Here is a 14358-nt window from a genome sequence, read left to right on the forward strand (position 1 = left end):
TTTTGTCCGAAACTGTTGCATACACACAGTCGGACAAAGTTGTCGGAAAATCCGATCGTTCAGAACGTGATGACGTTATTTCGTTACGATGGGACTACGTTCAGGCTAGTAGCCAATAGCTTTGGTGTAGGAATTTGATCTGAGCATGCGTGGCACTTTATCCGATCGGAATTCTCTACACATGATCGGAGTATGTCCGATTGGAGCATTTTGTCGGAAAATTTTACCAACAAGTTGGAAAACTTGGTCCGTCGGATACTCCGACGGAAACAGTCCGATGAAGACTACACACAGTCGGATTATCCGACAAAACGGAATCTCCGACCGTGTGTACAAGGGCTAACACAAACCCCCTCCTAGCACAAATCCCCCTCCTAGCACAACCCCCCCCCCCCCATTCTTCCTATCACAAAGCCCCCCAATACCTCCTCCTAGCACACACCCCCCCCCCCCAAAAAAAAATCCTCCTAGCACAAATCTCTCCTCCCTGCACCCCGCCCGCCCAAATTTCTCCTAGCACAAACCCCCTCTAATCCCCCACCAAATTTCCCCCTCCTAGCACAAACCTCCTCAAATCCCCCCTCCTAGCACAAACCCACTCAAATACCCCCTCCTAGCACAAACCCCCTCAAATTCCCCCTTCTAGCACAAAGCCCCCCAATCCCCATCCTAGCACAACCCCCCCAAATTCCTAATCCTACCACAAACTCCCCAAACCCCCCTCCCAGCACAAACTCCCCTGTTCCCAAATCCCCACTACTAGTACAAACCCCACTCCAATTACCCCCCACCCAATCCCTTCTCCCAGCACAATCCTCTCAAATCCCCTACCCCCTCCAAATGCCCCCTCCTAGCAGTGCTTGTTTTTCAAGCTGATGTGAAGGTACAGAGCAGGGTTTTTCAACCGTGGTGCCGCAAAGAGTCCTCAGGGGAGCTGCGGACACATCCCAGTCTGAGCACTATTCTGTGTTAACTCCTGTGTAGTGTGTGGGCCATGTATGTTAACTCCTGTGTAGTGTGTGGGCCATGTATGTTAACTCCTGTGTAGTGTGTGGGCTATGTATGTTAACTCCTGTGTAGTGTGTGGGCTATGTATGTTTACTCCTGTGTAGTGTGTGGGCTATGTATGTTAACTCCTGTGTAGTGTGTGGGCTATGTATGTTAACTCCTGTGTAGTACGACTCTGCGAGAAGAGAGAGAGAGACAGAGACAGAGACAGAGAGAGAGAGACAGAGAGACAGAGAGAGAGAGAGAGAGGGAGAGAGAGAGAGAGAGAGACAGAGACAGAGACAGAGACAGAGAGAGAGAGACAGAGAGACAGAGAGAGAGAGAGAGAGAGAGAGAGAGACAGAGACAGAGAGAGAGAGAGAGAGAGAGACAGAGAGAGAGAGAGAGAGACACAGAGAGAGAGAGAGAGAGAGAGAGAGAGAGACACAGAGAGAGAGAGAGAGACACAGAGAGAGAGAGAGAGACACAGAGAGAGACAGAGAGAGAGAGACACACAGAGAGAGACAGAGAGAGAGAGAGAGAGACACAGAGAGAGAGAGAGAGACAGAGAGACACACAGAGAGAGAGAGAGAGAGACAGAGAGACAGAGAGACAGAGAGAGAGAGAGAGACAGGAGAGAGAGAGACAGAGAGAGATAGAGAGGAGAGGAGAGAGAGAGAGAGGAGAGAGAGAGAGAGAGAGAGAGAGAGAGAGCACAGCTCACACATCTCTCTCCTACTCTCTGCAGCTATGTGTACTATTGCCAACAAAGCAGAAATCTGTAGTGTCGCCTGACATGTCCTTAACAACCAATGACGTCATTGGTTGGTAGGACACGGGCGGGTGGCCTGCACAGCTTTCTGCTTTTCTGGCAATAGTTCACATAGCTGCAGGGAGCAGGTGAAAGACGTGTGGAGCTGTGATCTCTCTCTCTCCCCTCGCAGAGTCGCTTTGCACAGGAGCTAACACACACACACAGCGCACACACTACACGGGAGACACACAGAGTAGTCCTCAGACCAAGATGCATCTGCGGCACCCCTGAGGACTCTTTGCCGTAAAACCCTGGTTGAAAAACCCCGCTCTATACCTGCCCATCAGCTTACAAAACAAGCCTTTTCACTGCAAACCTGATTTCAGTTTTCAGCTGGTGTGCGACTTTAAAAATTGAAAATCCGGTTTGTATGAGATTATTATAGCATGATTAAAAATAAAGAGAGGAGCAATCTTTAAAAAAAAAAAAAAAAAGCCTGTTACTTTACCTTTCTGCATTACCGCTCAACAACCAAATCCTAGCCATTGGGATTACCTGGTACTTCTGGGTATGCCGTCAGCATGTGGCTTTCCCAGAATGCAGCATTTAGGCCTAAGCAGCCAATTGCCAGGCCTGAACACAGTCATGTGAGGGGAAGGAAGAAGGATGTGTCAGCTCCAACATAGATTATCACAGCCTATCCTTTAAAACTGAACTCTAAGTAAATATAATAGACACACTCTTTTGCAGCTCTATAAACATAAACTGCTTGCCAACTGCCAGCAGTACATTTACTCCTGACGGGTGGCTCTCCTAGGCACCAAGACATACCCACACCTTGTGGTGAACTTCCTGGTTTAGAGGCATGTATATGCGTGCCCCCTGCTGATCTGTGCTGTGATTGGAGCTTATCAGCAGGTTACAGCCAATCATTTTGGCTGTATACCTGCTGATGGGCTGCAGCCAATCACAGCACAGAGATCTGTGTGATTGTAAACACAACACACAGATTCTGACTGCTTTTCAGTTACTGGTTTAGAGGAATGCATATGCGTGCCTCCTGCTGATCTGTGCTGTGATTGGCGTATGTCAGCAGGTTACAGTCAATCATTTTGGCTGTATACCTGCTGATCGGCTGCAGCCAATCACAGCACAGAGATCTGTTTGATTGTAAACACAACACATAGATTCCGACTGGTTTTCAGTAACAATTCAGAACTGAAATCAAGGAGAGACCCCGCCAGATCTGCAAGTGAAAGCAGCAAACATACACTTGTAATGCACACAGATAACCCCTTGATTGCCATACTGATCACGCCTGTTACCCGGCCAGTGTCATCGGTACTGTGTACAGTATTAGCGCTGATCACTGTATCAATGTCACTAGGGACATCAGTTCTCAGTTAGTGTCCCTCCCAGCCAGTGTCAGTTAGCGCCAGATTGCCCGCCATATTATCACAATCACATTATAAGTTGCTGATCACCACCATTACTAGTATAGTGTCTGTATGGATCAGTATCTTGATCACGATCAGAACTATACTAGTATCCCCAATATCGCAGTTTGGTTTTTACCAAAAACATATAGCAGAATACATGTTGGCCTAAATTTATGAAGAAATTTGATTTTATTGGATATGTTTTATAACATATTTTTTATAATAAAAAATAAAATAAAAAAATAAATAAAAATAAAACAGTGGTGATCAAATACCACCAAAAGAAAGCTCCATCTGTGTGAAAAAGAACAATATAACATTTTGTTTGGGTACAGTGTTGCATGACAGCGCAATTGCCAGTTAAAGTAGCGCTGTGCTAAATAGCAAAAAATTCTCTGGTCGTGAAGGGGGCGAAAAACCTTCCGGAGGTCAAGTGGGCAAAGGAGAAACTTCTATGCTGCGGTATCAGGGTGATGCTGCAGCCATCCCATGTCAGCACTCAAAGACTGAGAACTAAGCAATCACATGACCGCTGATCGCTCAGTTCTCAAGCTGCGGTCACTGGAGAGGGGGCAGGCGCAGCTAGCTCCGGGTCTCAGCTGCATACCGAGAGGCAGAGCCAGCTACTAACTAGGCAACTGGGTGAATCCTGACAATATAGTCGGGATCTTTCCAGAAGCTGCTCTGCTACGTTAACAGAGCAGACTATAGCCCACAATCAGCTGACTCTGGCTGACAGGAGAGCAAAAGTAAGTGTACTCCTGTCACCCACAAGGGAAGTATGGCAAAAAAAAAGCTTTGGCCTAATTCTCCTTCAAATGCATTTTAAATGCAAGTAGTGCAACTTATAGTGGTTGTAAAGGCACAAGGTGTTTACCTTCATGTATTCAAAAAAACCTTCTGTGTGCAGCATCCCTTGCCTTGATCCAGCGATGTCCAAGAGAGCCTTGCCTCTCTGGGGACTCACACTGCTGATTGGTATTTGGCAGTAGTGGGAGCCATTGGCTTGCAGTTAGCGAATCAGAAGATGGAAGGGGTGGGTCCAAGTTGCAGCTCCATGTCTAAATGGACACACAGAGCAGCGGCTCAGCTCGGATGCCGCTGTGGGGGGCACTAGGCAGAAGGGAGGAGCCCAGAGTGCCGATGTGGGAACCAAGAAGAAGAGGATCAGGGCTGCCCTGTGCAAAACCACTGCACAGAGCAAGAAAGTATAACATGTTTGTTATTTTTATTTTTTTTAAATAAAAAACAAGACTGTAATATCACTTTAATGTGACCCTGTGACAGCTTCTTGTATTCCCTGTATAGGTGGACTGGGGTGTGAGAAGAAGGAGGAGCTCAAAGAGCCAATCAGTTCATATGCGGACAAGCAGCGTGCTGATAGGAGGAGAAAGCAGAGTGACAGAGAGATGAGCTCATCACTGTGGTGCTTCTCTTTTTTGCTGTCTAGTCACAAAGCAGGGCCAGAAAAACCTGGGCTCAGAATAGGTGGAGTTGAATGATGCTGGGCATCAGACTGATGACATCTAGTGTCAAAATAAAGTACTGCACTGTAAGGCTGATTGTCAGAGTGCCGCTCTGCCCATGTAAACAAGGCAGACAGCCATTCTGTGAGTACAGAAGACATGGATCCTGTGTTTCTGTGAAGCAGGAACACAGATCGATGTCTTCAAGTGGTCAAAGCACCTCCCCCACAGTTAGTAATCACTCCCTAAGCACACGTTTAACCCACTGATCGCCCCTGATGTTAACCCCTTCCCTGCCAGTTTCAGTGCATATTTTATAGCCCTGATCACTGTAACAATGTCACTGGTCCCCAAAAAAAGTGTCAGGTGTCCGATTTGTTCCCCACAATATCGCAGTCCTGCTATAAGTCGCCGATTGCCGCCATTACTAGTAAAAACATATATAAATTAATAGACGCTGTAACTTTTGCGTAAACCAAGCAATATACGCTTATTGGGGTTTTTTTTATTTTTTTTTAACAAAAATATGTAGCAAAATAAATTTTGGCCTAAATTTATGAAGAAATTAGATTTTTTACATTTTTTTTTTATTGGATATGTTTTATAGCAGAAAGCAATATATATATACAATTAATTTTTTATTTTTTTTTTAAATAGTCAGTCGTTCTTTGTTTCTAGCGCAAAAAATAAAAACCGCAGAGGTGATCAAATACTATCAAAAGAAAGCTCTATTTGTGGGGAAAAAAGGACGTACATTTTATTTGGGTACAGCGTTGCACGACCGCGCGATTCTCAGGCAAAGCAACGCAGTGCCGTATTGCAAATAATCAGGGGGGGTAAACCTTCCAAAGCTGAAGTGGCTAAAGCTACTGGACCAGCACAGCAGCCATGCAGTCTGTGTCCGTAATAGACGCCTGTGACTGACCCGGGGACAGAGGCTTTTGGAGGAGACTGAATGCTAGCCTCTTGTTTACCAACTATGGGCCCTGGCATTTGAGGGAGCTACAAGCCTTTAGGAAGATATTCTGTTATGTAATGCAAAAGAGCATCATTAAGGAGGCCATGACGGTCTCTGCATGCTTGGGACTCATATAGCAGATGTATGTGAAAGGAATGATGATTAATGAGATCTGGAAAGCCCTGCCCTGGGTCTCCTGTTGTCTACTAATGTGGCTTCTATGAGCATTTCACCCATTGTTGTTTGTGCTAATTAACCTTGCTATTGTATGAAGGAGTTCTGTGTTGATATTTATGATAAATGTGTATTGTAGTCGGTGAGCTAGGAGACATGAAGTCTACCCTCATATCTCTGAGCAGGGCCATTTTTAAAGCAGGGCAAAAGGGGCAGCTGCCCTGGGCCCTGTCATTGTTGTGGGGCCCAAAGCAGCTGCCTCATACTTGCCGACTATCCTGGTTTAAATTCCCTTGTCCCTTGAGGTTTTAGTCCTGTGCTGTGTCCTGATATCTCAGTGTGAAGTGCTGCTACTAATTCTGCCCAGCTCTGCCCTATTGTTGTGTAAAGATGACTCACCTGCAGACCCTGTGTTTACATGTAAATTACAAGCATTTATATGCAAATAGGGTTGACCGACGGCATGGATATGTATATCATGCCCCCCTGAGGTCATAACCACAGTAATCTCTAGCAACCAATCAACAAGCAGAAATCATGTGCTGTAACCTCTAGCAACTAATCAGTGAGCCGTATTGTGTGCTGTAACCTCTAGAAACCAGTCAGTGAGCGTTAATGGTACACTGTAACCTCTGCCAACCAATCGCAATAGCTTCCTTATCTGATTCAGTAAACTGATTTTGACTCTAGCTGCTATTTATTGTATGTCTCAGAGCAGACGGAGAGCAAAACTGCATAGGGGGGCCCCCCCAAGAAAAGTTTTGCCCAGGGTCCAATCAATATTAAAGAAGGCCCTGTCTCTGAGTCACCTAGTCTAGGTAAATAGTAAACTAGCTCATGTTAATTAGGTTTCTGGTTACAGGTGTATTGTTAGAGTAATATGAGCAGGAGGGGGGAACCTCCTCTTTAACTGTATATAAGACTGTATTCTGGTTCTAATAAACTGATGTTTTACCCTACACTGAGCTATGACTAGTAAATGGGAAAGCTAAGGGGTCTTGGATTGTTTGGTACCGGACAGAGGAAGCATTTGGCGGACAGACTCATCTTGAGTACAGGGGTCCGTCACAACGCCTATACTGTATATCCTTATGGGACAGGTTTCTTTGACGGGTGGTTTTAGCCTTCTGACAAACGTTCTTTAAATATTGCTTAGTGCATATTTTATTTCTGTTCATGTTATACCAAGTCTGATCTTGCTCACAATACAACAAAGCAAGTAAAAAAAAAGTGATAATTATAGTAATTCTCTCCAGTCAGCCATGTATGGAAATACACTGAACAGGGTAATGCACACAGACACAGAAGGGTATAATTACAACATTAGTTCTCATTTGGCCTGTCATCAAAAGATGTTACTGTTCAACACACAATAAGACAGACTGCGAGCTGGAGGAGGGAGTGACAACACGACTGGAATTCTGTAGGAAGGCATCAGATTTGAGAATAGGCCTCGCATAATACACCCCCCTCTATTGTGCGGCTGCCGCACCTCCTGGAAGTTTTTACGCATATAAACAGCGCTTGTCTGACATCACAACTTCGGCGTGCAATCTCTATACAATCTCCATTTGATTTGCCAACAATTGTGTAGCACAAGGGCCTACTTGACCGAACACAAAAATTGTATAGATGGTTGATATAAAGGAGAGTACACAATCGTGTAGCCAGTTTTGGGACTCATTCACACTTGGGCAGAGACCTGAGTTTGTCCGCACGTCTCCACAAGGGGTTTCTTTGTGCCCGGGTTTACACTTGAAATCAGTATTTGGATTAACCAAGTGCAAAAAATGTGGAAAATTGGTTGGAAGAGCCAATTACTGATAAAAAAAAAATAAAAATGGCAGCACAATCCCCAAAAAGTCAATTTTTAAAGAACATAGGCCATCCCTGAGTTTCCTACAAGGGGAGACACGGGAATAGAGGGGATTTTGAATGTGCCACATACAATAGTAGACAAAATTATCATATATTTAAAAACAATATTTATTGATCCATAGGTAAAATGTCAAAGTACTCTCTGAAAACCATGTATACAATGCTACCATGTTTGCCATATAGTTAACAGAACCAAAAGGTGATGATGGGATCGACACGTTTCGCCCAGATTGTACTTCTTCAGGATATTAACTATGGGGGGGGGGGGGGGGCTTGTGTATGGATAACTGAGGATGGCATGTAGGATAGATGAACCATGCCATCTTCAGAGTTATTCATGCACAACCCAACCCCCCCTTTTCCCCCCTTTCTCCCTTATTTCTTACTCCCTACCCCCCCCCCCCTTTTTTTTTTTTCTCTCCGACCTGAGGGTGCTCATTTTTTGTGAGTATATATCTTGTTTTTCTCTGCTATTGTTGTTGTCCATATGTAAAGAACACTTTTGATGTACATTGCGTAATAACGATGTGCTATGTAGCCTCCCTGGCGGTATTCCCGAGTCTGGCTCGGGGTGAGATTTAATTACCATAAGCGGTATTCCCGAGCCAGACTTGGGATGGCATCGTGGATCCATGGAGGGGGTTACTTACCCTGTCCCCTGGATCCTGCGATGTCTCCCCGCTGTGATCAGCGAGCCGCCGTGTCTCGCTCAATCTGTGACAGTGCCGAGCTCCGTTCCCTGCGAGCGTTGTGACGTCCGGGGACAGAGTTCGGTGCCAAATTCAAAAAGTTAAAAACAGTATAGATACAGTAATATAATCTGTAAGATTACAGTATACTGTATCAGATAATTACACATCCCCTTTGCCCCTAGTGGTTTGTCCAGTGTCCTGCATGCAGTTTTATATTATAAATACTGTTCTTTATGCCAGGAAACTGGAGATTGTCCATAGCAACCAAAAAATGTCCGTTTACATCAAAAGTGGTTTTAGACCAGCTAGAAAACAGCGATAATAAATTAGAATCACTCGTAGAATTGAGCGATAGTAATTTGTGGGGAAATTCGACACCAACCACTAAAAGTAATGACAGCGACAATTCTGCAACTCAGCATATTTCAGTGTTTTTGATTTGATTACATTATTGAATAATTTTTTATATTATTATTTGTTATATTTAATATATATATATATATATATATATATATATATATATATATTTATGATTTCATATTTCAAATTTTATCATACCCGGGATGTCTATTAGACTCTTGTTTGGACGGATTTAAGTGAATTATTTCTAAGAATTACAGGCCTATAATATTAAACGCCAAATTTTCATGCAAAATAATGGTACCACTTTCAGCACCTAAAATCTAAAAATAATCATACCGCCAGGGAGGTTAATATACTGTGTGAACTTCAAGTGGATCCTGAAGAAGCCCAATCTGGGTGAAACATGTCGATGCCATCACTGTCTTTCGTTCTGTTGACTGTATGACAAACTTGGTAGCATTGTATACATATTTTTAGAGTGTACTTTTACATTTTATCTATGGATCACCATTTTGTCAACTACTGTGACTACTACTTTTGTCTACTACGGCACGTTCAAAATCCCCTATATTCCTGTGTGTCCCCTTGTGGGAAACTGAGATACCTTATGTTCTTTAACAAGTGCAAAAACAAGTGCCGCTCAGGTTTAGGAGGGTCCTAGTCCAACGCCAATCGATGTGAGTGCCAGCTGGGAATAGAACATATCTCAGCTGCTTGCGGGTACTCATTTTTTGATATTCTTGTGTATATATATAATTTCTTGTCTTTTTCTGCTGTTGTTGACCATATGTAATGAACACTTTTGAGGTACATTGTGGAATAACGATGTGCGGTTTAATATACTGTGTGAACTTCAAGTGGATCTTGAATAAGCCCAATCTGGGTGAAACATGTCGATGTCATCTCCGCCTTTCGTTCTGTTGACTGTATGACAAACTTGGTAGCATTGTATACATGTTTTTAAAGTGTACTTTTACATTTTACCTATGGATCACCATTTTATCTACTACTGTGTGTGGCACGTTCAAAATCTCCTATATTCCTGTGTGTCCCCTTGTGGGAAACTCGGGGATACCCTATGTTCTTTAACAAGTGCAAAAATGTATAGGTGCCGCTGAGGCTCAGGAGGCGCACACACACACACACACACACACACACGCACACACACGCACACACACACACACGCGCGCGCGCGCGATCCTGCGCAGTGCGGTAAGCTATAGGGTGGTTGGCAAGTGGTTAATCATGGGGATTGACTTAAATGCAACATCGGCTTCCACATGATTGAAAGAAATAGGTGTCAGATGAGTAATAGTCTGGTCACGGAAACTGAAGCCCAATAGACCTCATATGCAAAAAAAAAAAGTAAGGAGACAAAATAAAACAAAAATATGGCCCATCAGTGTCCAGACCATAGAATATGCAATGATTTTCTAAAGAATTAAACAAAAATGTCAAAAAACATCTAAAAAAAAAAAAATAGGAAATATATCCCTCTATTATACTACCTAATGCCGCGTACACACGATCGTAAAAGACCGATGAGAGCTTTTCATCGGAAAATGCGACCGTGTGTACGGTCCATTGGAATTTAGCTGGCCAAATTCCCTCCAGCAAAAATTTTATAGCATGTTCTCAATTTTCCAGATGGAAAAAACTTTCTATCGGAAATTTCGATCGTGTGTATGCAATTCCGACGAGAAAAAACTCACACATACTCAGATTCAACTATGAGACGGAAGCTATTGGCTACTGGGTATTGAACTCCCTTTTTCTAGTCCCGTCCTACGTGTTGTACGTCACCGCGTTCTTGGCGGTCGGAATTTAGTGTGACCGCGTGGAGGCAAGACAGTTTGAGCGGAATTCCGACGGGAAGACCAGAGCTTTTTCTGACGAGAATTCCGATCGTGTGTACGCGGCATCAGAAGCGAAATAACCCCTATTTAAAATCAGAACTTTATTGAAAAGAGTCAAATTAAAAATATGTCAGTCCTTAATACATAGAATCAAATTGGGGGGGGGGGGGGGGGAGTGAAACGCATGGGGGGGCGTGGCCTGCGCAGAGGCTGCCACTTATTCCTCTGCAGTGATGTGCAGCTTATGGGACATTTTCTCTATTACAGTATTTGGATGAGCTGCAGTGCAGAAATCTGCAACAGCTTTCTGTCCTTAGACCTTCTATGCAATGCAAGGGTCTGCCTGACTGGAGACAAGTTGGCTAGGCCCTACATTAGCTATTTGCGATAGATTGAACAATCGCACACATCAATTGTCAATTGATCATAATCAAATTTAAAGTGTCTCTAAAGGCTCAGGGTTTTTTACTTTCATGCATTCTATGCATGAAGGCAAAAAAAAAACACCTTCTGTGTCCAGCAGCCATCCCTAATACTTACCTAAGCCCCATCGAGATCCAGTGATGTGCACAAGAGCCTTGGCTCTCCCTCCTCATTGACCAAGACAGCAGCAGGAGCCACTGGCTCCCTCTGTTGTCAAACAACATAGCTAGTGAGCCAATGAAAAAATAGAAGGGGCAGAGCTGAGCCATGGCTCTGTCTGAATAGACACACAGAACAGCAGGTTAGGAGAGACCCTGCTTGGGTGCCCCCACAGCAAGCGCTTTGCTCTGGGGACACTTGGCAGGAGGGAGGGGCCAGGAGCCTGAGAAGTGGAGGATCGGAGTATTAGTATCCATGGTGATGTCAGTGTCAGTCCCCCCCAACATCAGCTAGTGTCAGATTGCCCACCGCACTATCGCAGTCCCATTATAAGTCTCTGATATACCGCCATTATTAGTATATGAAAAAAAATATTATTCCAGTATATATTCTATAGTTTGTAGACGCTATAAATTTCACACAACCCAATCAATATACACTTATTGGGATTTTGTTTTATCCAAGACGTATAGCAGAATACATTTTAGCCAAAATTTATGAAGAAATTTTTTTTTTTTGGCTAGGTTTCATTTTTTTATTATTATATAAACGAAAAAAAGACCAAACAGTGGTGATCAAATACCACCAAAAGGAAGCTCTATTTGTGTGAAAAAAATTTATATAAATGTCATTTTTGCAGGACTGCGCAATTGTCATTTAAGCACTTCCTGTACAGCAAATAGCAAAATGACGGCAGGGTGGGGGGCTCTCTTGTTCTGACTGGACGTCACATGACACCCTTCAAAACAAGCTGCTCGTGCATGCCCCTAGGAGCGTGCAGATCGGTGGTGTGGTGTGTTGCTCCGACACACCGCATCTCCAATCACGGTAAAGAGCCTATGATATAGGCTCTTTACCATGTGATTGGTTGTGTCCAATCCCAGCGCTAGCAGCGCGTGAGTAGAGGACAGCCGATAAGCTGCTCTCCTGACACGGGGGATGTGCACTGATAATCGGTGCAGCCCCATCAGTGATGCCCACCAGTGATGCCAATCAGTGCCCATTAGTGATGTGAATCGGTGCCAATCAGTGCCTCTTCATCAGTGCCGCTTATCATTGCCCATCAGTGCTGCCTATCAGTGAACATCATTGTCACCCATCATTGCCACCTATCAGTGCCCATAAAGGCTGCCCATCAGTGCCACATACCAGTGCCGTCTATCAGTGCCCATCATTGCTGTAAATTAGTGCCTCCTCATTGGTGCTGCCTCATCAGTGCCTATCAGTGAAGGAGTAAACTTACTTACTTAAAAAAAATGTTGTAACAAAAACAAAAACAACTTTTTTTTTGTCTTTTTTTATTTGTTTAGCAAAAAAAAAAAAAGAAACCTGGTGGTGATTAAATACCACCAAAAGAAAGCTTTATCCCAAAAAAATGTAAAAAATATGTTTTTGGGTGGTGTTGCATGACCACGCAATTATCATTCGAAGTGCGAAAGCACTGAAAGCGGGTGAAAGTGCCCGGTATTGAAGTGGTTAAAGTAGCACAGTGCTAAATAGCAAAACATGGCCTGGTCATAAAGGGGGTAAAACCTTCTAGAGCTGAGGTGGTTACCATTTGATTTTTGAGTGACTGGACTTTGTTCAATGAAAAACTACATACTACTACAATGTTGGAATTTTGAGCGAGAATTTTTTTTAATCCTGCTCCTGTACGGTTCGCTGTATGGTCTTGGCCCCACCGTGCTGCAGCTCAGTTTCAGGGTCTTGACAATCTTCTTATAGCGTAGGCCAGTGATGGCGAACCTTGGCACCCCAGATGTTTCGGAACTACATTTCCCATGATGCTCATCTACACTGCAGAGTGCATGCGCACCATGGGAAATGTAGTTCCAAAACATCTGGGGTGCCAAGGTTCGCCATCACTGGCCTAGGCCACCTTTATGTAGAGCAACAATTATTTTTTTCATATCCTCAGATAGTTCTTTGCCATGAGGTGCCATGTTGAACTTTCAGTGACCAGTATGAGAGAGTGAGAGCGATAACACCAAATTTAACACACCTGCTCCCCATTCACACCTGAGACCTTGTAACACTAACGAGTCACATGACATTGCGGAGGGAAAATGGCTAATTGGGACCCAATTTGTAAATTTTCACTTTTGTTGCCAGCGGTTTAGACATTAATGGCTGTGTGTTGAGTTATTTTGAGGGGACAGCAAATTTACACTGTTATACAAGCTGTACACTCACTACTATCACATGAAAAGAATAAAATCTTTACAAAAATGTGAAGGGTGTACTTACTTTTGTGAGATACTGCATATAATAATATATTAATATTATAATATATAATAAAATGTAAGGCACTTCTTTACCAGTGTTTCAGCAGCCTATCCAAATAAATGGGCTGCTGTACCCTCGATGTGCGCCCGCAAATGCGTACACACGTGTGAACCTAGGCTTGCCGTAATTTTCCCTTCCCTGTCGTCAATCCATTCATGTTGGCACCAAGAAAACTGCATCAAATACTTAGTCCGGGTTCACACATAGGCGAACACAGACATCACATGTGATTGGCACCCACATTGCTGTGCCAATCACACGCGATTGTCTGTGCAATGCGAGTTCAGCCATATAGCTTGTATGGCTGAACTCGCACTAGGACACTGGAATCGGATCGCATGGGCGTTCAGATCTGATTTCTGCCCTGTCACGGGTCATTTTCAGTGCTGCCAATCTCTGTCTCCGAGGTTTTCCTTCCTGGAAGGTGTCACCAGAAAAGGAATGGAGGGGGGAAATCTCCCTAAAAGGTGCCACAGAGAGCAACCAAAGCTGACAGAGGTTCCAACCCTTCACCGCTCTATTAAGAAAACAGAACCGATATGAACCACCATGAGCAGATATTTGACCCATCTGATTGGTTGACTACACACAGAGGACGGCAGGCAGGGAAGTGGCGGTATGCAAAGAAATGGCGGCCAGGAAACATTTACTTAATGCAGCTAGAGCATGCATTCCAGCCATGTGGAAACAACAATCTCCTCCTACCCTCACCCAATGCTTTGCCAGAGTGAATGATATGGAAAGCATGGAGCATCTGACCTCCGCTCTTTGGGACAAATCGGAAGAACAAAACCAGATGGTTCTACTGGGATCAGTTCCCTGTTTTTCTGATGTATAAACTCAATACTTATGAAACCAATTTTCTGCCTATCATGACCTGAATGATGTGTGGCTAGCGGGGCACTGTCCGCATCCTCTTCCCC

The sequence above is a fragment of the Lithobates pipiens genome, unplaced genomic scaffold (assembly GCF_037356315.1).
Source record: "Lithobates pipiens isolate NorthernLeopardFrog02 unplaced genomic scaffold, aLitPip1_a1.2 Scaffold_28, whole genome shotgun sequence".
Classification (NCBI taxonomy): domain Eukaryota; kingdom Metazoa; phylum Chordata; class Amphibia; order Anura; family Ranidae; genus Lithobates; species Lithobates pipiens.